Source organism: Felis catus, chromosome C2, assembly GCF_018350175.1.
Source record: "Felis catus isolate Fca126 chromosome C2, F.catus_Fca126_mat1.0, whole genome shotgun sequence".
Lineage (NCBI taxonomy): Eukaryota > Metazoa > Chordata > Mammalia > Carnivora > Felidae > Felis > Felis catus.
Genome location: NC_058376.1, coordinates 40,374,929 through 40,400,057, shown reverse-complemented (window position 1 = coordinate 40,400,057; position 25,129 = coordinate 40,374,929). Strand labels below are relative to the sequence as shown.

At 35.1% G+C, this 25,129-nt stretch overlaps 1 protein-coding gene across 2 annotated transcripts in view; it reads right to left on the bottom strand.

The window, feature by feature from the left end:
- HTR1F (5-hydroxytryptamine receptor 1F) overlaps nucleotides 1-25,129 on the bottom strand; it is a 152,517-nt gene that overhangs the window by 113,802 nt on the left and 13,586 nt on the right. The window contains exons 1-2 of one of the 2 annotated variants that reach the window (XM_045036769.1): nucleotides 22,182-22,573; nucleotides 10,200-10,324 (exon numbers count right to left, since the gene is read on the bottom strand). The gene's annotated coding sequence lies outside the window, so the exon portion shown is untranslated. Of the gene's footprint in view, nucleotides 1-10,199; nucleotides 10,325-22,181; nucleotides 22,574-25,129 lie in introns of those variants that run through there. The other variant, XM_045036770.1, reaches the window with a different exon arrangement.

Below are 25,129 nucleotides of genomic sequence, written 5' to 3'. Positions count from 1 at the left end.
GCTCAGGTCATGATCTCACCACTTGTGAGTTTGAGCCCCGCGACAACAGCTCAGAGCCTGGAACCTGCTTCAGATTCTGTGTCTCCCTCTTTCTCTGCCCCTCCCCCATTTGCACTCTGTCTCTCTCTAAATAAATAAACATTAAGAAAAAATTTTTTAAATGTAAGTAGGTTTTTTTTTTTCCGAGTAAAAAGATAAGAATCTGTGTATAAGTGCAAGCTGTATAACAATATACAGAGGATTTATTTTTAATGCTTTATAGAGTGCAGGGGTTATCTGCATTGTTTGTTGAAATACTATCTTCTTGATCCCAGCTCAGAGGTTCTGATCCAGTAGGTCAGGAAGGAGGCCAAGAAATATACTTTTATTTCAACAGGTAGATTAGGGTGTTTTGATGTAGTAGGCTCAGGGCAAACAGTTAAGGCTTTTATTTTTATTTTTTCCTTGTTCCAGTTTGGGAACATTCTAGACACTTAAGAGAGGCAGAGCCCTGTTCACTCTATATGCTTTGATCTAAATATAACTCTCAAAGAAGCAGAGTTTATCAATGGAAACAATGGCAATTTTCCAAACAGTTTACAGCCAGGATAAAGAACACTGCAGACAAAGATAAACTGTTATCTTTGCAACTAAAAAAGTCTAAAGATGCAAAAATCTCTCATACATGGCCTTTTCTTATCACCTAAAGAAAAGGTGTTGTTGATTCAGACTCTCACATCCTAAAGAAGAATGTTCAGGTAAGAGAATGGTGATTTCAAGACACTTAAACCCTGTCACACAAGTCTGAAGTTTGCCAGTTTGAAGACAAAAACAAAACAGCAAAGAAAATAAAACTTTGCAAATATTTTCTGTATTCATCCAACATTCAAAGGCTTTTTATTCCTGGGACTCTTGATAAAATTTTCAAAGATCTCAAATATAACTTTCAAATATCATTATTTTGCTATAATATCAATTCTTGATAATTCAAATGTGAAACCCTGGGGTGATCTGAAAAAGATTTGCCTTGATTCCGCAAAAGACACAAAAGTTTTTGCCTTGAGGGGGCACCTGAGTGGCTCAGTCAGTTAAGTGGCTGACTCTTGATTTTGGCTCAGGTCATGATCTCAGATATCAAGTCCCACACACACACACACACACACACACACACACACACACACTCTCTCTCTCTCTCTCTCTCTCTCAAAATAAATAAATAAACATTAAAAAAAAGAGGACAGGTTTATGACATTACAGTCTGTAATCCTTACTGACTGTGTGACCGTGGGCAAGTCACTTAGTCTCGCTAATTCTCAGTTTCCTCATAGGGATGACAGTAGTACCAATCACTGTTAATAATAACAACAGTACAAGGAGATGATTTTAGTACGTTGCTCACGTGGTTATGAAGAATACAATAATCCCTACATAGTGTAAGTATAATTTTCAAAAAGTTAACAACATGACTCATTTACAAATATATGCTAAACATTTGTCAAAGATTTTATTCAGTGTGCTAATTAATGGATAAGCCAATCAGATGGCAAGGCTGACCCATAGCATTTTGAGGATCTGGGTATTTATAGTCATTTTGAAACATTATTAGTACAAGATCTAGGTAAGATTTAATACTGATTAATGTTCTATGGAGTAATAATCTATGACAGTTGGGTTTATTTTGTTCCTGGACAGAAATTATTTCTGTGTTAGAAAAATATCTGCAAAGTAACATGTAACTAAGTCTGGACTTTTCCTCAGCAACAGTGAATTTAACAAAGCATATTCTCTAGATTATTAAATAATTTGGCGTGTGCCTGTTAGATATTAAAAGCATTCTCTCTTGTCTTGTTTATATAATTTTTCTTAATATCCTTTAAGGGACAAGGACCCTATAAAACTTAGCTACTAATATTTTTATCACTATTATACTTTATAGGTCAAAATGTTTGTGCACCACAACTAGGTTATCACTTTTCTGTATCATGCTTATCCATCATAACAGAAAATTCCTCTCATATATATAAGAACATCTAAAGAGTTATTCCTGAGGTCACACAATGTGCCAACAACTTGCAGGAAACAGCAGGATAACTATGGATTTACTGTATATACTGTCCAATGGATTGATTGTTTCTTCATTCAATTATTGATTGAATGTCAGACACAGAGAATGCTGTACTGAATAGGACACAGTCTTTGTTTTATGAAACTGTATCTCAAATGTATACATAATACTTATTTAAAATCCATTTCTACTTCAAATGTGCCATAAACATTGATTAGAAAAACAACCAGGGAAAAGCATTTTTGTGAAGTGACACCAGTTTTTACCCAAAAACTTTTTTACACAACCTGAATTGTCTGGAGCAAATCCATCAGTCTCCTAATTCAAGACATAGGTGGCAATATAACACCGGTGCTCACCTTTCCAGCTCTCTACTGCATGGTCACTTGTTAAAAATCCAAAATATTTTTTTGTATTTAAAAAAATAAAGCAACCAAAATTTAGTGAGGTATCACTTTACTGTGTTTTCATTAAATAGATCCTCTCAAATCTATTGTGCTTCTATTAGTTTCAAGGTATTTGGTTTCTCGATAAAGAAAAATTTTCCATACCCAAGACAAATCATGAGAAATTAATATATTTATGATGACAAACCAGAGCATAATAAAATGAGCTAGTGAATAACAAAATTGTACCATTATAACACATATCATTTATGTTATGACCAAGAAGAGTCCTGCTGTTCTGAAAATATATCTATGTGCATATGTTGGTGTACTCTTTGCTATTCTTCATACACTTCAGTGAGTCCATACACATGGGCATATTTTAGTATTTAAACACACACACACACACACACACACACACACACACACAGAGAGAGAGAGAGAGAGAGAGAGAGAGAGAGAGAGAGAGAAGAATTAACACATAATAAATAGATTTTACTCTATGCCATGGTTATGAGGCAAGCTATTTTATCTTTTCTCCAAAAATAATATATGCAAGGACATACAGTTTTACACATCACTTCAAGGGGATTACAATCCCTCTAGAATTATATTATAGGGTAACAAATACACTACAAAAATTATGTCTACATTAAATATTTAAATGCTCAGGTAGAATTTTTTTATATGCTCTGCCAAGTTATTTTCAAAATAAAAAATTCATGTTTATATTTATAATATGACTCCATTTATTTTGCAAATAAGACTAAAAGTTAAGTTTTGCTTAAATTAGAGGAATACCATCATCTATATTAGACTAATGATAACTTGGGGGTTAAACAATTTTTTTAATGCTTATTTTGAGAGAGAGAGAGATAGAGAGCAGGCAGGGGAGGGGCAGATCAAGAGGGAGAGAGAGAATCCCAAGCAAGTTCTGTGCTGCTAGTGCAGAGCCCCACACAGCCTCTATTTCATGATCCAGAGGATCGTACGTATCCTGAGCAGAAATCAAGAGTTGGATACTTAAGTGACTGAGCCACCCAGGTGCCTGCCTATTTGTTTAGGCATATCCAACAAATTACTTAGGCTTCGTTTGATCATTTCAGTGCTGGCTTTCAGATTCTGCATGTTACATACAAATAAAGAATGTTACTTATCCTCAAATGATTGTAAATAAAAAATGAATACCCCTTTAGAAATTAGTGTATAATTCTCATGAAGTCACACAACCAAATTATTGGAGTTTGGAGACAAAACCGAAGTCGTGCAATAGGCAGAAGGAAGTGCTGGTGAGCCTGTGGAGGAAGTTGTCAGTGGTTGCTGCTGGGTTTGCTGGACTGTACTGGCTGGCTGGGTGGTCAGTCTTTTCAAAGGAACGGGAGAACCAAACATAGCCTCAGGACAGTTCTTATTGGTTTTTTGTTTGTTTGTTTGTTTGTTTGTTTGTTTGCATGCTGGCTTGGCACCACAAATAAAAACTATTACTTATCTACCTTTGAAATGGGACCACATCTACAAATGATTTTCTGTTGATAAAAAGCACTTGAAAAAAAAAACACATTTTCTTTTTCTCTGTTTTGTTGTATAGGAAGGAATGGACTCGAGACAATATGAAATAGTTATTTTACTCTTTGATCCAGAAAGTTGGATCAAAGATATTAATGATAAGAGATGATCCTTTCCAGAAAATTCACACACTCAAAATGTTTTGCATTTAGTTCTTAGAATGTCCATTGTTACAATAAACCCAAATTGAAGATTTATTTTATTTTAAATTTTCAAGGGCTAGATATGAATTTTGTCATTGATTCAAGTCCTTTTGTTTCTGATTTCAATCTTTTCTGGCTACTCTGTATTGAGTGCCTAATTTACTATTGATCAACACCTCCTCTGTGGGTAAGGTGTCAAATAAAGAGGCAGAATCCACACAAATTAATTCTCAACTCCGAGCAATGTTAAGTGTTAAGAAACTCATTGGGGACAAAGGTTTAATGTGCTCTTTAAAATAAAATTTTGGATTATCTATAGGTTTCAATTTTCCATTCCCCATTGTTACAGACATTGTATTTAAACTGAATTTGTTAGAAAATTCCTTTTAAAGTAATGAAAAGGGGCTAAAGATGTCCTTATCTTTCCCCAGGCATGAGACTAATATTTTTTAATGCTTAACTAATCAAACTTGAATGACACTCTCCACTCACGTTCTGTCAAGAAGTACAAGTTCCCCACAGTCAGCTATTTTACAGAGTAGGTACTTGAAAATTCTCACACAAGACCAAAGACTGTAGAGATATAGATTACCTTCCAAATTTCTCAAGAGATGGGACAAAATTTATGAAAAGATCTTAAAATAATGTAAATAATATATCACATATACGGAAAGAGACAGTACATATATGGAAAGAGACAGTACAATTACCCTCCCCCTCCCCAGATAAAATTAGCGAAATCTTCAAGCCTTCTAGATCTGGTCTAGATCTACCATAGAGTAGGCTTACTGGCTACATGTTCAAATGCTCTGCTCTCTCTGACCTTCCCCTTAGTGGTGAAGACTCCATGCAGAGAACCATAGAATTTCATTAAGTTATCTCAGGAGAGAAGGATACAGATTCTGGATGAGTGTGATTTCTTACGGCCTGGCTGTCTTGAGGTTAAATGTGTATAATAGCTGGACGCTGGTTATTCCCATATCTCCTCATCCTTTTTCAAGTAAGGAGTTTCTCTCAGGGCTATCACGGTAAATATACTTTGGTGCACCATTTTGTAATATAAAATAAATTTGGGAAGAAAAAGGAGAATGCTTATTTTGAAGGCTGATGAAATTATGCTCCATTGTTTTCCAATTTCTTTATCTAATAAATTGACTAAAATAGAATTAATTTTTCTAAAGATTTGATATTTTGTTTGAAAAATGTTTTGAAATATTTCAGCTTAAAGTCTCAATTGCAGAATGTTATTTTCATACAAATGAGAAAAGCACACATACTAAAGTATTTATCTAGATTTTTAAATCTTGATGTTCAGGAGTACATGAAAATAGATTTACATAAAAATCATATTTGTTTATGACATAGAGTACAAAATGGTAGTACAGTTTGACAAATAAAATCTTGGAAATAAATTTTTAAATAGGTAAGGGCAATAGGAAAAATGATAATAACACCTTCCATTAGCCAGTGATTATTTATGGACTTTTAAGCATATTGTAGGTGCTGTGGTACTACCTCTCTTCAAGCAGTTTATTTGATAGTGGGGAAGACAAATCGTACGTAAACAGCACGAATATGACAAGATGCATACTTACAGAGACATACGAAAGTTCAAGGGGAATACTAAGCTGGGAAAAATTGACTGAGATGAGGCCATGGCTGACAAAGTTTTCTAAAGGACTTTAGCAGAAACTATCAGGCATTAGCCAAACATATAAGCAGCAAGTGAGGACGGGCATTCTAATCGGAGAGACTGGTCATGTGGGCACAAAGGAATGAAAAAAGATGAACTTTATGAGAAAGCCAAACAGTGAAAAAGAGTGAGGGTCAGAACTGAGTTTGGAAAAATGTGCAAGAGTAGGATAGAGAAGGCTAAAAAATCTGTACTTTTGTTTCTCATCTAAAAAGAGTCATTGATGTATATATCAAAACAAGAAGACAGCATGAAGGGAAATAGTTCCCAGCTATTCTAGAATGAGGATTTTCAGAAGCATAGAATGAAACAGGTTCCCTGAGACAGAATAGGGTCTCATTAGGTCCCATTATCTTTGTTGAGAAAAAAAGGAAATCCTTGCTACTCAAAAGAGATCAGTACAAGAGGCCTAGGAAACAATGCAGGGTTTCTGCAAGTGTGTTGTGGGCAACATACGATGGTGCCCAGAGTGGCAGGAAAATGCAGTAAGAGAACTAGCATCCAGTGAGCATCCAACACACGTCAGGAAATATCTTTAAGTAACACGATCTTATGTAGTTTTCACAACAACCCTATGAAGTGTGCACTACTATCTCAAAGTCACATATGGTTAAATTAAGTTCCAGAGAGGTGAACTTGCCCAAGATGATACCACTGGTAGAGGCAGAGACAGGATCTGAAGCCCTACCTGTCTGATACCACCTTTTAACACTCTTTTTGTAGAATCTCCTACCTCAAAGTAGAATCTCTGCAACCCACCATTGCCAAATCTTACTGCCTTGCAGGGAGAAGGCTTTGGGACATGACCCTGAGCTAACTCTGGTTTTATGGGGAAGGTGTGGTACAGTCAGAAACCAGGTCAATACATCTCTGTGAGGCTAGAATGGGTCAATCTTTCAAAGAGGTCACAGTTCAAGACAAAAAAGGAGTAGGTGCCAGAGATATTTTGTAAGCAGAACTGAGAGGATTTGGTAACCCAGCTGATATATGAAATGAAGGAAAGCTGGGCATTAAGAAATGAATCTTCTGGCTTGAGAGAGTAGATAAAAGAAGGTAACTTCAACCAACATATAGAATATGGGAGGAGGTATAAACTCCATGATTAGAAGTTTAAATTTGACCTGAAAAAAAAGAGACATACTTCAGTAATTATTCAAATAAATTCAAGAGAGAAAAACCAGAGATTTTACAACAGCACATTTCATACATCTCCTGGTAGTTAATTTATTGCAAGCCCGAGCAAATGAACACTATAGTGGACTATAAAATTCATTATCAGTCAGGTCCAGAGAACTCTGAGGGTTATTATCTGGGATCATTTAAAGATATCAAATGCAATTTTAGGATCTGAAGCAGACATTACTTTTCTGGTAAGAGATATGTAAATGACACTGCAAAGTTAATCGATTAAGGGTATTGTCTGAAAAGTTGTTAGGGCAAATACGACATTTGAAGAGTAGAAAAACAGATTTACCACCATGGCACATTTTTATGTGCCTTAGCTATTGCACAATTTGAAAGGATTTGGGATAATATTACTTCTTATGATCGCCATCATCAAGTCTGAACATCATGTTTGACTATGGGAGGAAAGATGAAATGAATTCCTAAGTATAAACATTCAGGATGTAGGGAAGGAAGTTTGAGAGATGAAGAGTTCAAACAAAAACAAAAATGACTTTCCCTTTATTAGTTTTTAGAGCTTCCATTCTTACAGAATTAACTTGAGTTGAAAATAGGTAGAATTATTTCTTTGAATCAATACGATATTTTTGGCTCTCTGTATTCAAAAGGAATGCCAAGAATGTATTTCGTTAACAAAGAATGCATTTATGGAAGAACATCTAGCACGCTGATGATCATGTGTAGCTATTAGTCTGATTCCCATGGATTCCCAGCCTGTTTCTACTGATGGATTCATACTATGGTTATGAATTCATTCATTCACAAGTATTGTGATAGGCAGCATTGTAGGTATGGATCTGTGAATAAAACTGGACAAGTCCTTTCCTAACAGGGGAGACAGACAATAAATAAACACATATGTAGAAATATAATTTCCAAGAGGGCTTTGAGCTATGAAGAGTAACAAGTAAAAAGGCCTGTTTTACATAGATGAGTGAGCTTAAAATAATGGCCAGGGATCTGATCATATAGCATTTTACAGGACATGATAAAGTATATATATTACAGTAGAATCAATAGGACTTTTGCTGATGGACTAGATGAGGATGAGAAGGAAAAGGAGGGGTCAAGAATGACATCCATATTTTTGACTTAAGCAACCAAGGGTTTAGTAGCACTATAAGAAAAATAGGGAAAATTTGGGGAGAAACAAATTAGGTAGACTGAGAGGTTGATCTGGTCATCTGGAGATGTAGGTTGGACACACAAAGATGGTGCAGTCATGTGATAGCTAAGTCTAGAGGTCATGGGAAATTCAGGACTGGGACTATAATCGGAAAACATTGAAAAATTTTTCAGCCATGGGAACAGTTGAGACAATATGAATGTGGATAAAGAAGGGAAGAGGGCTGAGATTCCTAGAGCATTCCACCATCTGGAAAATAGACTGCATGGCAAGAGGCTTTTGCAACAGAACACCTCTGCTCTCTATGTTACTTCTCTGAAACTCAAACTGGCAATCCACTACAGCTTATAAATTGTTGATACTCTCTATCATAACTGTGAATCAATGCACTGGGAAAATAAAAGCCTTTTAAAAAGAATAGTAAGGAGAATGGGGACCACCAGGATTTCTAATATATAGAATTATAAATTAGTACAAACTTAAAAGTATTTATGGGGAGTCTGGGTGACTCAGTTGTTTAAGCATCTGACTTTGGCTCAGGTCATGATCTCGTTGTTCATGAGTTCGAGCCCCGCATCCAGCTCTGCGGTGACACCTCAGAGCCTGGAGCCTCCTTCAGATTCTGTGTCTCCCTCTCTGCCCCTCCCCCACTCAGGCTCTGTCTGTCTGTCTCTCTCTCATTAAAAAAAATTTAAACTTAACAGAAACCCATGGGGGAGGGGAAGGAGAAAAAAAGAGGTTAGAGTGGGAGAGAGCCAAAGCATAAGAGACTCTTAAAAATTGAGAACAAACTGAGGGCTGATGGGGGGTGGGAGGGAGGGGAGGGTGGGTGATGGGTATTGAGGAGGGCACCTTTTGGGATGAGCACTGGTGTTGTATGAAAACCAATTTGACAATAAATTTCATATATTGAAAAAAAAATTTAAACTTAAAAGTATTTTTCACAGATGGTAACATTTTGGGTATCCATTTCACACACACACACACACGAAATAGTTCATTTATTAAACAACTACTTCTAGCTTTGGAACTGTGGCTGACATGATACAGTATGCCAGGCTGTCTCCTAATAACTATTAAAATTCATATACACGGCAACAGAGTTATCTTATGATTACATTACTATCCTAAATAATAATATGCATTTCTATAAAACTTGATGTTTTATGAAACATTTTTTGATGAACTCAGACAACTGTATAAGGTTTGGAAAGTAAATATTATTATCATTGTTTTGCTAATAAGCACACTGTAATTCAGAGAGGTTGACTGATTTGAAGAATGTCATCCAGGTAGGAGTATATAACCTGAACAAGGAAGTTATGGCTCTTAATCCTTTGCTCTTCCCAGGATCCCACCATTTATTATGTAGTTTGATTTCTTATTTACACTTAGAATCAGAGGCATGTATAAGGGTTGTGCAGATTGTGTCCTGCATGGGTAATCTATGAATGGCCCCTTCACACTGGGCAGTAAGCAGCCTGAACAAGATAAGCAGTGACTGTGATTAAAATGATACTTTACTTTGACTATTATGTCAAATAGCCTCAGAAACATGGAGAGATAAGAGCTAAAAATGATTTGTCATTCTATTAGAGATAATTATAATCCCTCCAAATAATAAAAATGAAAAATTGAATTTTCCAAGTCTTGATGATTATTAAAATTCTTTGCTAAATCTGAAATTTTGCAGGTTTTCTTTCAGTATAGTATTTAATGTCCATTTTTCATTTTCTAGAAGCATTTCTCTTAATTCACTTTTTCTTTGATTCATGTTCACTTATTCAAGTGTTTTGTTAGCAACATTTCTAAGTTTCTACCTTATCTTCTTCCAGCAGGTTCTTAGACCTATTCTCCCCTCCCCTTTAAACACTCCTGGCCACTAGTGAACCAATTAGTCAATGGTGGTGGCTTTTTCTGGAAACAGTACTCACGACTTTCATCCCCCCACTCCCACTTCTGCTTTTAGTTCCCTTGATTTGCCACATTGTTTTCTTCATATTTTCCCTAACTTACAACTTATTTTTCTTCATGATTTGAATCTGAGAATGCTCACCATATTGTGATAGATCAAATGATCGGTTTTCATCACCACTCTGCCTCCTCAAGTTCCTGTTCTTGTGAGAAGTCCGCCAAAGGCTCACAGTCTACTTTAATCTCACTGGCTCTTCTTAGCTCATCCTTAAAAAAAAGAAAGAAAAAAAGAAAGAAACAAATGATTTCTTTTTTATTCTCTTGAAACTTTTTCGGCCAAAATACACGCTGACTTTGATGTACTGATGCAGCTGTAGCTCTTCCTCTGCTACCGATAGCCACTTTTTTCAAGTTTATTTATTTTGAGAGAGAGAAAAAGAGCAAGCAGGGGAGGGGCAGAGAGAGAGGGACAGAGAGAATCACAAGCAGGTCCTGTGCTGTCAGTGGGGAGTCTCGATTTCACGAACCAGGAGATCATTAAGTGAGCTGAAACCGAGACTGAAGCTCAAACAAATGAGCCACCCAGGTGCTCCCCCATAGCTACTTTTAAGTGAAACAGGTTTAGAAGTCAAAGAAGAAGAAAAGATGTGTGTGTGTGTATGAATATAAACTGTAATAGCTGTGTTATGAAATGCATACTAACTAAATAAGGATATTTGGCTAGTTCTTTTTGTACTTAACATTTATCAATATCTACCAGACAATTAGAGAATCAATTAGAGAATTGCGAGCAAGTTTCATTATGACACTCGTGAGAATGGTCATATGACAATATGACATATTTATTCTACAATATTATGACAAAATTTATTCTACCTGGGGAGCAAAACTAGTGCTTACCAATAACTGAAAGGCAATCACAAATATTTTGAGATTTGAGGGGTTATGTGGAAGCCCTTTTCTAGTAGGCATGGGACATCAAATTGTTAACAGTTAATATGGAATAAGTTAGTAGCATACTACATGTCATTCTTTGTGGGACTAAGGGTAGAATACCATAAGATTGCTGGCTATGTCAGCTGGGGTCAACATCTCATGGGAAAAAAATGAAACTAATAATTTTGGTCTTTCCTAATTCATTAGAGTTGATAAGAGAATCAAAGAAAATAATGTACTTGTACATACTTTGGAAGATATAAGGATTGTATAAATGTAACTTATTTTAAGCCTTTGGGTTACTCATTGGCAATCTTTCTACTGCTTGTCTAGATCAGTTAGGAAATCAATGGACATCACTTTCAGTTAAAAAATTAATTGTTTTGCTTGACATGTTCCATGAGTACACGGACTTTTGACTTGGTCATATTTAGCATCATTCAAAATAAATTTAAAATTTGATTAACTGGAGTTAGTATTCACATGGTCATGCAAAACTTACAAAACATAAATACTACTGCTAGTCAAATCTGTAAGACTTAGCCACTTCATTTTTGGTTTGTTCCATTGCCTTCAAGATATAAAACTAGTAACATTAATAGTAACAAATTTATAATATTGATTTTAACCAAGTGTACCAGTATCAACTCTCAAACTCATTACTTAAAATTTACCTCTTAAATTTAAAGAATGTAAAAATACAACCCATCATTTTATGAAGTGCTATTAAATAATTATTCTAAAACAACATATTATTATATTCCCAAGTATCTAATTGCATCTTTGATGGTATGTGACCATCTTATTACATATTTCTCTTAGAGACGGGCAGTAAGCAATGCATCCAATTCTCTGCATACAAGTATAAATCATGGTAAAGTGGTTCATAATTCTAGGAAACCAATGTTATTGAAATATTTACTCATGTCTATCTATTTTACTTTTGTCTATCAGATTCTAAGATTTAGACTTGCTCATAATTACTACTTCCCAAAGTTGGGGTGAAGTATTTCTACTGCTCAAAAACAAATTAAAATATCCATATAGAAATGTAAAAAAGCAGAATGTTAAAGTTAAAAATTGAAATTATCACACACACACAACTATAATTATCAGTGCAAAATCCTTGAAAAGAGGTCCAGTAAGTTTGAATTAAATTTTTCACATTCAATATTAAATTTTTCCTAAATTTACTAAAGTCTGTAGTTTGTTAATATTAAGCATAGATTTTGATTGAAATACTAATTAATATTAAATCTCATTTTAGGGAATTTATAAAATACAAAAACATTTAACTTCATATTAGCTAATATTCTTTTATTATCTTATATACATTAAAACTTTATGATCTTAAATGTTGGCATGATGGAGATACTGGTCAATATGAAGTTTTTTAAATTAATAAATAAGTTAATTTTCCAGTTTTATTTCTTTATACAACTTACCAAACCCAGCATAAATGGGTTGGGGGGGGGGGAATCAGAAGATATTTTGAAAAGAAAGAGCACTATAATGGTGATGTCAAAGAAAAAAAAGAAGAGACAAAATAATAACAAAGAGCCTAGTTAAAATTAGGTAATTTACTAAAATACTAGCATTCTTCTATGAATTTAAATAATCCAAACTCAGAAACCAGATAAAAAAAAACTGTCCTATAAAAATAAGCCAAAAACTAAAACAATTGACACAACGAGGTAAAAATATTCAAGAGCTGAGAATAAAATCTAATCATCTTATGCCAATTGGATTAGCAATTAAAATACTTATATGTACATCAGGTTGTGGAGAAGTGAACACAACCATACAAATTTACAGTGACAGTTGGTAAAATTCTTTTCAAAAGAACCTTGGCCGTAAGCAACATGTCCCAAAAATGTTTATAACATCTGACTAGTAATCCCATTGCTGGAATTTATTATGCAGATATAATTTAAATGAAGTAAAATAGTACATGTATAAGACAACTCATTGAACTGTTTATAACAGTGAAAAACTCCACGTAAACTCTCTTTGTTGTTCTATGGGTAACAAGAAGTTAAAGGATATTTTTCCTGCTCCCTAGAATTTTAGGCCAAAGCTGAAGACAGAAAGGCAACAAGAACCAATATATAACTTTATAAATCTAGCAATAAGGTTCTATAAATTTCAATAAGTTGTTGACGCTAGTCAAACTCCTGCAGTGCATACAGAGAGGATTCTAAAGGTACCTTATGCCACAGACTGAATGTTTATGTCTCCCACAAATTCATTATGTTGACACCTAATCCACAATGTGATACTATTAGGAGGTGGACCTTTGGGAAGCCACTAGGTGACCAGGGTAAAACCCTCATGAACGGGATCACTAATCCCTTAAAAAGGAGGGCCCAGAGAGCTCTCTCTTCCCTTCCTCCCCTGGGAGGATTAGAAGAGAGGACACAGCCATCCATAAACCAGGAAACAAACACACTAGCACCACATCTGTGAATACTTTGATCTGAGACTTCCTAGCTTCCAAGAACTGCGAGAAATAAATTTCTGTTGTTTGTAAGCCATCCAGTCCATGGTACTTTGTTATAGCATCCTGAACTAAGATACCCCATTATACTCTTCCCTCACATCTGGAGCTAAGATTGGACAGGTAAGGTTCCTAGTGATCAAAATTTAAGGAGGTACATACACAGCCCTGAGAGTAAATGCCTACTTAAATACTTTGCTTTAGACTCCTTTCCTGATTGGATTGGTTTAGCCTAGCGGCTCGATGGTATGTCTGTGTGATACATAAACAGGGGAAAGCATAGTTAGAGAGAGGCAGGGATAGGGAATAGGGGGCTGAAGAAAGGGTGGTGGTAGAGGAGTCTAAAAGCCACTATTTGGCACGAGAGGATTGCAGGTCTCCTGTGCATCAAGTAGAGGTCTGGGATGACATTTAGGTCTAATCTGTCATCTTCCACCATTCCTCCTGTTCTGCGGATTCTTCTGCTTCTGGAGTTACCTTACTCTGTGAGCAGCCTTCCTGGTGTGGTTCTGGCAGAATGTCGCAAATACAGAATCTTCCAGATTTTCTCTCGACACATAAAAAATATGCAAGCTTGCTATGCTAAACAGAGGGTTTGACTCTTTACTATCACCTTGCCTTCAGTCCCATTGCCTTGTACATGGATTATTTTTAGAGTTCTGTAGACTCTGTATCAATTGTTATCAGTACTGTCAATATTTGGGGGAAAAATCTGAAGATTTGTGTCTTACATATGCATGTACTTAGTACAGCTCTTTCTAGTTTCTCTCATTCATTCAGAGGGTTGTTTTACATCTACGCTAAGGTGTCTCTGGTGAGAGCTCTTCAAACACGAAGCAATAAATATGTGCAGAATTCTCAGAGTTTTACTGCATTTGTATAATTCTTTAGAGCAACCAAAAATAAATCACAAGAACTCTTGTTTTCCTTCCTGATAATGGTGTCTCTTTGAGACCCTACAAAAGCAGCATGACATTCTGGAGGTTATCAGTTTTCACGGAATATGTACTTGTCAATTAAACTTCTGACAAAGAATATCTTTCTACTAACTCTCTCGAATTTGATAGAGCTGTGCTTTATATAGCATGGCTTCATCAGCAACATGAGCAATAGTACCGAGGCGACATCTGCAAAATCAATGAATGATGAAAAATTTGACGCATATTTTAAAATATCTTAGTAATCTTATCCTTTGTCTTCCTTAACTTTTTAGATTAAAACTTCCTTAAAAAAAAACTAAAAACTTCCTTTATGTTACTTGGAGTAGAGGCATCTGAAAGTTTGCCAGAAGCAGAGGTCAAGTCACATTCCAGCTGTGCATCTCATTTATAAAATGTAACAATTAGCAGGATGTCAAAAGCATTGCTTATTTATAAAACTTAACAGTTTGCATGATGCCAAAACCATTGCTTAGTTCATATACAGAAAGATAATAAAAAGCCAGAGCTCTCAGCAATTCAACAAGTGTACCACTCCCAACTAATCTAAGAGAACAATAATGATGTAGCCTAAGACAATTCAAAAAGCTATGTTGAATGAAGGCATCTGGGTGGCTCAGTTGGTTGAGTGTCCAACTCTTGATTTCAGCTCAGGTCATGATCTCAGCCATGGGGCCTGTTTTAGATTCTCTCTCTCGCTCAAATTAAAAAATAAATATAAACCATCTTATTAAAAAAAAAGCTATGTTGAACAAAGTTAATACCTCTTCTTTGATAGCATTCAGTTGCAGGGCTACCAAATCATCAAAACTGATACTTTTCTGTACATTGGGAAATGTAAGAATTAGCATTTAGTTTCATTTGTGTCTCTGTGCACGTGCCTGTATACATGGGTGTGGCTATTCGTAACATCAGAAGAACTGTGGACTCATAACATTCAAATTGGTCTACTTTGTGCATATACTTTTTGTTTATAAAAATATTTCTGTAATTCGTTTTCTTAGTTCGATATAACAATTTTGAAGTTTTAAGGAGGAAAAGAATTATTATAGTTCTTTTGTGGAAAATAGTAAGAAGCCCAGGGAGTATTAATTCATTGAACTTTCATTTGTTTATTAAATATGCATTTGCTGATTTTTTTTAAACCTTATTTTTATCAGTAGTTACTGGGTACACAATAACTAGACATATTCCTTGCTTTTCAGAAGCTCATGACATGATGAGAGTGGGGCAGATATTTTTTTATACATAATTGCACATAAATACAATACGTTCAACTGTAAATACAAATAAGAGCTGTGAGAGGCCAGTAAGTTGAATAACAATTTCTAGAGAGACTCTAGGAAGATTTTATTGAGGATGTGATTGCTAAGTGGCTCTTGGTTGAGAAATTTGGAATGGCAGGTTAATCTGGTTTAGAGATGAAGCTGAAAATGTAGACAGAGGCCAGACTGTGAAGAATCTTTAGATCAGGTTAAAGGTTAAAAGTACTTGATTTTTATCACTCTTCTACTCCCTTGCTTTTGCCACACCTATTGCCTCCCAAGTACTATCCAAAATATTAAACAACTTAACAAATTATATAAAATATATAACACTTATAAGTCAGAAAATCAGGAAAGTGTTGTTGTAGAAACTAATCAAAGAGAGTTTTAAGAAAGAGTTTCTGAAGCTAAAAGTATTAAGAATAAGTAGAACCACAAAAATTTGATTGAAGACGTACAATATAAAAAGGAGTAAATTCTGACATCAATAACATAAAGTGTGAAAGGATAAAACTGTAAAGCTTTTGTATATGATTGAAGTTAGGTTGTTATCAGTTTGTAGCATACTGTTATAATTATAAGAAGTTTTGTGCAAGCCTCTTGGCAACCATGAAGAAAAAACCTACAGTAGATTAAAAAAGATTAAGAGAAAAGAATCAAGTATATTACTACCAAAAAACTCCATCAAATCACAAAGGAAGACAGCAAGAGAGGAAAACAAAAGAATTACAAAACAGACAGAAAACAACACAATGGCAATGGTAAGTCCTTTTCTATCAATAAATTACTTCAAATCAATCAAATTACTCACCAATCAAAAGACGTCAAGTGGCTGAATGGATGAAAAAAATTTTCAAATGAATGCTGTCCATAAGAGACTCAGTTTAGATTTAAAGATACACATGGAGTAAAGTGAAAGGATGGACAAATATAATCCATTCAAATGGTAACCAAAGGAAAACAGTTGGCTATACTTAAGCCACACAAAACAGATTTTTAGTCCAAAATTGTCTTGAAAGACAAAATGTTTAGCAATATTATCAAAAAGAGTCAATTTCACCAAAAAAAAATAACGATTATAAATATACATGCACTCAACACTGGAGCACCTAGTACATGAAGCAAATGCTGACTGATTAAAAGAGAAATAAACAACAATACAATAGTAATAGACTTTATTACTCCACCATCAATAATGGAGAAAATCAATAAGGCAAAAGTTCATTTGAACAACACTAGAATAAATGGAATGGACAGACACATACAGAATGTTTCGCTCAACAGCAGAATACACATTCTTCTCGAGTGCATGCAGAACATTCTCCAAGACAGATTACATCCCAAGTCACAAAATGAATCTCAACAAATTTAAGGAGACTAAAATCATTCCAAGTATCTTTTCCAATCACAATGAAATAAAACTACAATAACAAAAGGAAAATGAGAAAACTCACAAATGCATGGAAATTAAACAATGTACTCTTGAACAACCATTGGATCAAAAAATAAATCAAAAGGGAAGTTAGAAACTATCTTAAGACACATGAAAATAAAAACATACCACACAAAAATTTACAGAATATAGCAAAGCAGTATAAAGAGGGAATTTTATGTCAGGAAATGTCTATATTAAAAAATAAGAAAGTTCTTAATTAAATAATTTAACTTTGCTCCTCAAGGAATTAACGGGGAAGAACAAACTAAGCTCAAAGTTAGTAAAAAGAAATAATAAAAAACTATAAACCAACGAGTTGGGTTTTTTTGAAAAGATCAACAAAGTCTTTAGTTAGAGTAATCAAGAAAAAAAGACGCCACAGAAATGAACAGGATCATAAGAGATTATTATGAGTAATTATATACCAATAAATTGGAAATGTAAAATAAATGGATAAATTCCTAGAAACACACAATGGAATAAGACTGAATCAAGAAAAAATAGCATGAATTGATGAATAACAAATAAGGAAATTGAATCTGAAATAAAAAATATTCTATCAAAGAAAAAGTCCAGGACCAAATGACTTCACAAGTTAATTCCACCAAACATTAAAAAAATACTACTGATCCTTCTTAAACTCATCCAAAAATAGAAGAAGAAAGAAACATTTCCAAACTCATTTTATGAGGCTGGCATCACCCTGATATCAAAGCCAATAAAGATACCATAAGAAAAGAAAACTACAGGCCAATTTCTCTCATAAATATGGATGGAAAATTCTTCAACAAATTCTTAGCCTACCAAATCAACAGTACATTACAAGGATGATACAGATGGACCAAGTGGGGTTAATCCCTGGTATGCAAGGATGGTTCAACATATGTCACTGAATCAATGTGATATACTGTATTAGAAGAATGAGGGATAAAAATTCCATAATAATCTCAACAAATGCAGAAAAAGCATTTCACAAATTCAACACCCTCAACAAAATAGGTATAGAAGGAACTTACCTCAACACAATAAAGACCACATACAGAAAGCCCACAGCTAGTATCATACTCAATGATGAAAAATTGAAGGCTTTTCCTTCAAGATCTGGACCAAGGCAAGGATGCCTGCTCTCATCATTTTTATTCAACATAGTACTAGAAGTCCTAGCCAGACAATCAGGCAAGACAAAGAAATGCAAGGAATCCAAATGAGAGAGGAAGAAGTAAAATTATTTCTGTTTGCAGATAACATGATCTTATATGTAGAAAATCCTAAAGATTACACACACACACACACACACACACACACACACACACACACACAAACCCTCATTAGAACTAAAAAAGTGAATTCAGCAAAGTTGCAGTATACAAAATCAGCATATAAAAACTACATTTTTCTATGTACCAAAAACGTGCTATCTGAAAAGAAAATTCTAACAACAATCCCATTGACAATAGGATAAAAAAACCCAAAATATTTAGAAATAAATTTAACCAAGAAGGTAGAGGACATGTACACTGAAAACCATAAAATACTGATTACAGAAAAAACAGACACAAATAACCACAAAGACATTTTGTGTTATGGATTGGAAGAGTTAATATCATTCAAATGTCCATACTACCCAAAACAATCTGCAGATTTCAGTGCAATCCCTATCAAAATCCCAAAGTCATTTTTCACAAAAATAGAAAAACAATCCTGAAATTTATATGGCACAACAAAAGGTCCTATAGAGCCAAAGCAATTCTGTGCAAGAAGAACAAGGATGGAGGTATCATGCTTCTTAATTTTGAAATATATTACAAAGGTACAATAATCAAAATCGTATGGTACTGGCATAAAAACAGACATATAGACCAATGGAACAGAATAGAGAGCCCCAAAATAAAATCCACATATAAGTGTCACTTGATCTTTGAGAAAGGTGCCAAGAATACACAACAGGGAAAATACAGCCTCTTCTATAAATGGTGTTGGGAAAACTGAATATACACATGTAAAAGAACGAAATTGAACCTTTATCTTATACCATACACAAAAATTTGCTAAAACTGGATTAAAGACCTAAGCATAAGACCTGAAACACTAAAACTTCTAGAGGGAAACATAAGGAAAAATCTTTTTGACATTGGTTTTAGCAGTAATTCTTGGATAAGACATCAAAAGTGCAGGCAGCAAAAGCAAAAATAGGCAAGTGGGACTATATCAAACTAAAAATCTTTCATAGCAAGAAAACAATAAAGAGAATGAAAAGGCAACCGATGGAATGGGAGAAAATATTTGCAAGTCATATATCTGATAAAGGTTTAATATCCAAAATATATAACAGCAAAAGCAAACAAAACAAACAAACAAAAACAAACAAACAAACAAAAAACCCTGGGCATCTGAATAGATGCTCCTCCAAATAAGGCATACAGAGTCTACAGGTATATTAAAAAGTACTCAACATTATGAATCATCAGGAAAATGCAAATTAAAACCAAAATAATACCATTTCACATCTGTTAGAATGGCTATTATCAATAAGACAACAGATAACAAATTTGTCAAGGATGTGGAGAAAAGGGAACCCTAGTGCACTGCAGTGGGAAAATAAACTGTTGTAGCCACTATGGAAACTGCATGAAGAGTACCTAAAAAATTAAAAACAGAACTACCATATAGTTCATCAATCTCATTTCTGGGTACCTATCCAAAGGAATTAAAATTATAATCTTGAAAATATAACTGCATGCCTATGTTCACTGCAGCACTATGCACAAAACCAAGATCAAAAACCACCCAAATGGATAAAGAATATGTGTGTGTGTGTGTGTGTGTGTGTGTGTGTGTGTATACACACACACACACACACACACACACACACACACACACACACACACACTGGAATACTATTTTTTCAGCCTTAAAAAGAAGGAAATTCCGCCATTCACAACAACATGAATAGACCTGTAGGATATTACCTTAATGGAAAAAGCCAGTCACAAAAGGATAACTACTACATGATCCTTTTTATATGAAGAATCTAAGATAGTCAAACTCTTATAAACAGAGAGTAGAATGGTGATTGCCAGGGCTTAGGGGGACGGGAAAACAGAGAGGTATCAGTCAAAGGGTACAAAGTTTCAGTTATGGGAGATGAATGCATCCTAAAGACATATTGAACAGCATAACGCCTATTTATTTTTTTATTTTTTTTATGTTTATTTATTTTTGAGAGAGACAGACAGAGCATGAGTGGGGGAGGGGCCGAGGGAGAGGGAGACACAGAATCCGAAGCAGGCTCTAGGCTCCGAGCTGTCAGCACAGAGCCCGATGTGGGGCTTGAATTCACAAACCATGAGATCCTGACCCGAGCTGAAGTCAGATGCTTAACCGACTGAGCCACCCAGGAGCCCAACACCTATATTAATAACACAGTACTGTATATTTTAAAATTTGCTAAGACGGTAGATCTTATGTTAAGTGTTCTTATTACCAAGAAATAATGAAGAGGGCAAGATAAAACTTTTGGAAGTGACAGGTATGTTTATGGCATGGATTTTGGTGACAGTTTCACAGATGTATACTTATGTCCAAAGATACCAAGTTGTATACATACTTTAAATATTTACAGCTTTTTACATGTGAATTTTACCTCAATAAAGTGGTTGTAAAAAAAAAGAAGTAACTTCTATAAGTTATAGCAGATACTGCCAAGTGATAAGATGGGATGAAAGTTGAAGGTTGTTTTTGAATTTACCCATTTGGAGATCACTGGTGATTTCAGTAAGAACAACCACAGAGAATGATATCTCCCTAGCCACTCAACTAAGTCCTTCTTCTCCACTAGAATCATATATTTGCATATGTTGTTGTTTGCTTAACCACATGCTTTTGTCATGTTTCAAATTTCCTCAAGGCTTGGCTGTCTTCAAATGACATTGAAAAATTAATCCAAACTAAGTCATTGAGGGAGAATAGATGGATTAATGTATTCCTCAAAGAAAACTTAGATAAAAATCCTGAAATAATTGCCTAGATAACTTGTTTAATATACCAGAAAGGACAAAAACACCTTCAATGATATGCTGTAAAGAGGGAGGAAGTGAAATGCTAGGTTGGTCACTCTTGCTTCCATAAGGAAAGGTACTAAGACATTATCATCTGCTACATGAAGAATGATGCTTCTGTGTCTGCAGTAATCAATAGCTTCTAATTTTACATTTTGTGTAAAATTCAGTGAAGAATTTTAATTAGCCAATATCAAATAACTATAGGAATTTGTACTCCCCATCATGTAACCTCCCTGGTCAAAACTTTTCAATGTCTCTCTGCTGATAAATTGTATAACCTTAAGTCATCCAAGTTCAATTTGGCAGTAGTTTCCTTTTCCATAAAATGAGATGATGCTTTCTTTTTAGTATTGATTTGGGAATTAAACAGAAACATATGTAAAGCAGCTAATATAGTGCATGCATCTTCAAATATGTTAACTTCATAGGAAATGGAAAACCTCACATAGGCTCATTTGTTAATTAGGTACCAAGCTACTTTTGTAGTGTATCTCCTGATCCTACCCTGGGTCTAGTTTGCAACTGAAATACATTAGGTTACTCACTTTTCTGTTAAAAAAAATCTTTCAGGGGTACCTGGGTGGTTCAGTTGGTTAAGCATCCGACTTCAGCTCAGGTTATAATCTCATAGTTCATGGGTTCAAGCCCCACATCGGGCTCTGTACTGACAGCTCAAAGCCTGGAGCCTACTTCAGATTCTGTGTCTCCCTCTCTCTCTGTCCCTCCCCCCTCCACTCTCTCTCTCTTTCAAAAATAAATAAAACATTTAAAAAATTAAAAAAGAGCAGAAGTTTTTATTTAAAAAATCTCTCATACTTCTGTGTCAATTCATATTTTTTTGTTTGATTCACTGAAAATACTCCAAATCTGACAATTTCTACTCATCAAAATCCTGCAACTATCATTTCAAATGATATGAGGTTAAGTCTCTCCTGTTCATGATAGCCAAAAGTTATTTTCTTCCATGAATTCCCATGACATATTATTCCTACCTTTTGCAGACTTGTATTTTTGTGGCAAATACCACAGGTTGATCCATTCAATACCCTTTCTACATTTTTTTGTCTTCTATTTCTTTCACCAGAGAGGCTCCAAGATGATAAGCAACAGCATCAAGTTGTAAAGATTATCCATGTGCCACGTGTCCCCTCAACTCCTCAATGTTTTGTGTTTATTTTATTTTGACACTTCAGAAATGGAAAGGAAAACATGTAAGTAATTCTTCTCTTGCGGTGGTGTCTACATTTCTCAAGAATTTTCCCTCCTAGGGGCATCTGGATGGCTCAGTCGGTTGAGCACCTGACTTCGCTCAGGTCATGATCTCACAGTTCATACTGATCTCACAGTGCACTGACAGCTCAGAGCCTGGAGCCTGCTTCGGATTATGTGTCTTCCTCTCTCTCTGCCCCTCACCTGCTCATGCTCTTTCTCTCAAAAATAAACAAACATTAAAAAGAAAAGAATTTTCCCTCCTATATAAAAGCAATTTTTCAGGTTGCTACATAGGTGTGCCAACACTAGAGACATGACCATTTCCTTACTAATCATATTACCTCAATTCTGACCTCATTTTACTACTTTCTAATGAGTTAGGACAGGAAATGAGTAGTACAGAAGATGGAGAAAAAAGTATTTAATATCTACTAATATATGAGCTACATTCTTATGTATTATATCTTTTAGTCATCACAAGATGCTAGTGAAATAGCTTTCGTTATTCAGAAATTTACAGATGAATATATTAAGGCTTAGATAAATTAGGTAATTTTGCTAAAATCACACACTAAGTGATGGTGCTGGGATTCAAACCCATCAGTTTCGGGTCCTAATGGTCTTGATCACTTTGAATTGCATCACACTACCTTGTTCCTTACTTTAAAAATTTTTTTTCAATGTTTTTATTTATTTTTGGGACAGAGAGAGACAGAGCATGAACGGGGGAGGGGCAGAGAGAGAGGGAGACACAGAATCGGAAACAGGCTCCAGGCTCTGAGCCATCAGCCCAGAGCCTGACGCGGGGCTCGAACTCACGGACCGCGAGATCGTGACCTGGCTGAAGTCGGACGCTTAACCGACTGCGCCACCCAGGCGCCCCTCCTTACTTTAAATATGAAAGTACCAGGTATAAAATATCCTTTGTTTTTACCAGTTAGATGTTACATAGTCTGGTAATCATTTTTAAAAATGTTATTAAGATTATACTAGAGGTATGCTGGACTTAGCTCCTACGGGGTGCCTGGGTGGCTCAGTCGGTTAAGCGTCCGACTTTGGCTCAGGTCATGATCTTGGGTTCATGAGTTCAAGCCCTGCCTCAGGCTCTGTGCTGACCGCTCAGAGTCTGGAGCCTGTTTCAGATTCTGTGTCTCCCTCTCTCTCTGACCGCCCCCCCCCCCCCCACTCATGCTCTGTCTCTCTCTGTCTCAAAAATAAATAAACGTTAAAAAAATTTAAAAAAATTGATCATGATACACTGTTTGCAATAGGAAAATCGGCAAACTTTACAAATCTGGGCTCTTGCTCTCCCTCCCAACGTTGGTTGGTAAACATTTACTGGAACACCACTAGTCAAACATTTTCATCCAGAATCTTTAAAAGCATTTTTAAAAATAATTTTAATATTAATCTCTTTCCTTTGTTATTACGTATCTTTCAGAGCTGAGTTTTCATCAGTTGACATTTGAAATATTATTGTCATATCCTTTATGCTGCAAAGACTTCCCACTATTACAAAACAAAATCCATCAATTTCCTTTATTCCCCTTATTTACTCATAACCCTACCTTGCTCCTTTTTCAAATTGCAATTTAAATGTGTCATTGTGCCAAGAACTATTGAATTCAAGTAGTTTCCGAACTTGCCTGTAGGAATGCTTTTTTCACAACAGAACTCTATTGAATGTCCAAAAATAACTGAACTGCAAGGGAAGATTTAAAAATAATCATTTAAAGAAGCAGTGAGCCAGAGTGTTGGATAAGTCCTAATTTTATGACCACTGTTCATATATAACTGAAAATATCTTAACAGAATTTAAGAAGTATGAAGTAAGTAGCCATTTTGAACTATGAGAAGAGAGAAGTTAATGAAGTATCTGAAATCAGGATTATATATGAGTACCTAGTCTATGATCAATTGGTACATTAAAAAAGAGTTAGATCATTTGGGGGAAAATAAGAAAGTTTTGGTATTCTAAGCTTATAAGAGCTGACAGAAGCTCTATCTCAGCTAAAGAATTCAATGTATACACATCTGGCCAAATGCTTCTTAAAATTAATAACACCTGTGCAAAGTTACAATTTATTTTTCTTCACATGATGCATAAACCGGGTCAAAGCCACAACTTGAGGAATTTCTCCACTTGAATTCATATTAAAATAACTTATAAACCAGTAAAGAAGAAAATGATTGAGCTACTGTTAAAAACTAGTGATACCTGACATCTTCCTGGCATAAATTTCAGGAATTTCTGCTTGAAATAGTGTGAATCAATCTGATGGAAGGCATAGTGAAGAGTAATTAAAATTTTAGCTCCTTCAGAAAACCTGTGTATCTGGGATGAATGAAGCGAAGAGAGTGCTAGCAGGGTCTATCTGACATACCATACATGTGGGTAAAGTAATGGCAGCAAAAGAAAGTTTGGGTAGGAAGGGGGGGTATTATTTCCATACCTGCTGTTTCCTTGGAGCCTTGAGAGGCATGCTAATCCAGAAATGTGTCATTTGGCCAAGCAAGGAATTGGACACTACTGAAGTTTATTGTGGCAAGGGCAGTAACATCAAATGGAATAGATGATGACATTTTGATGAAAGAAGTTTCTTTTGAAACCATTTGTTCCCTTCACTTTCTATCAGGCCACACAATCTTAGAAGTGATAAGAAATTTAAGCAATGATCTATATCAATTTCTAATAGAATACACATCAACACTACTTGGCTATAATATC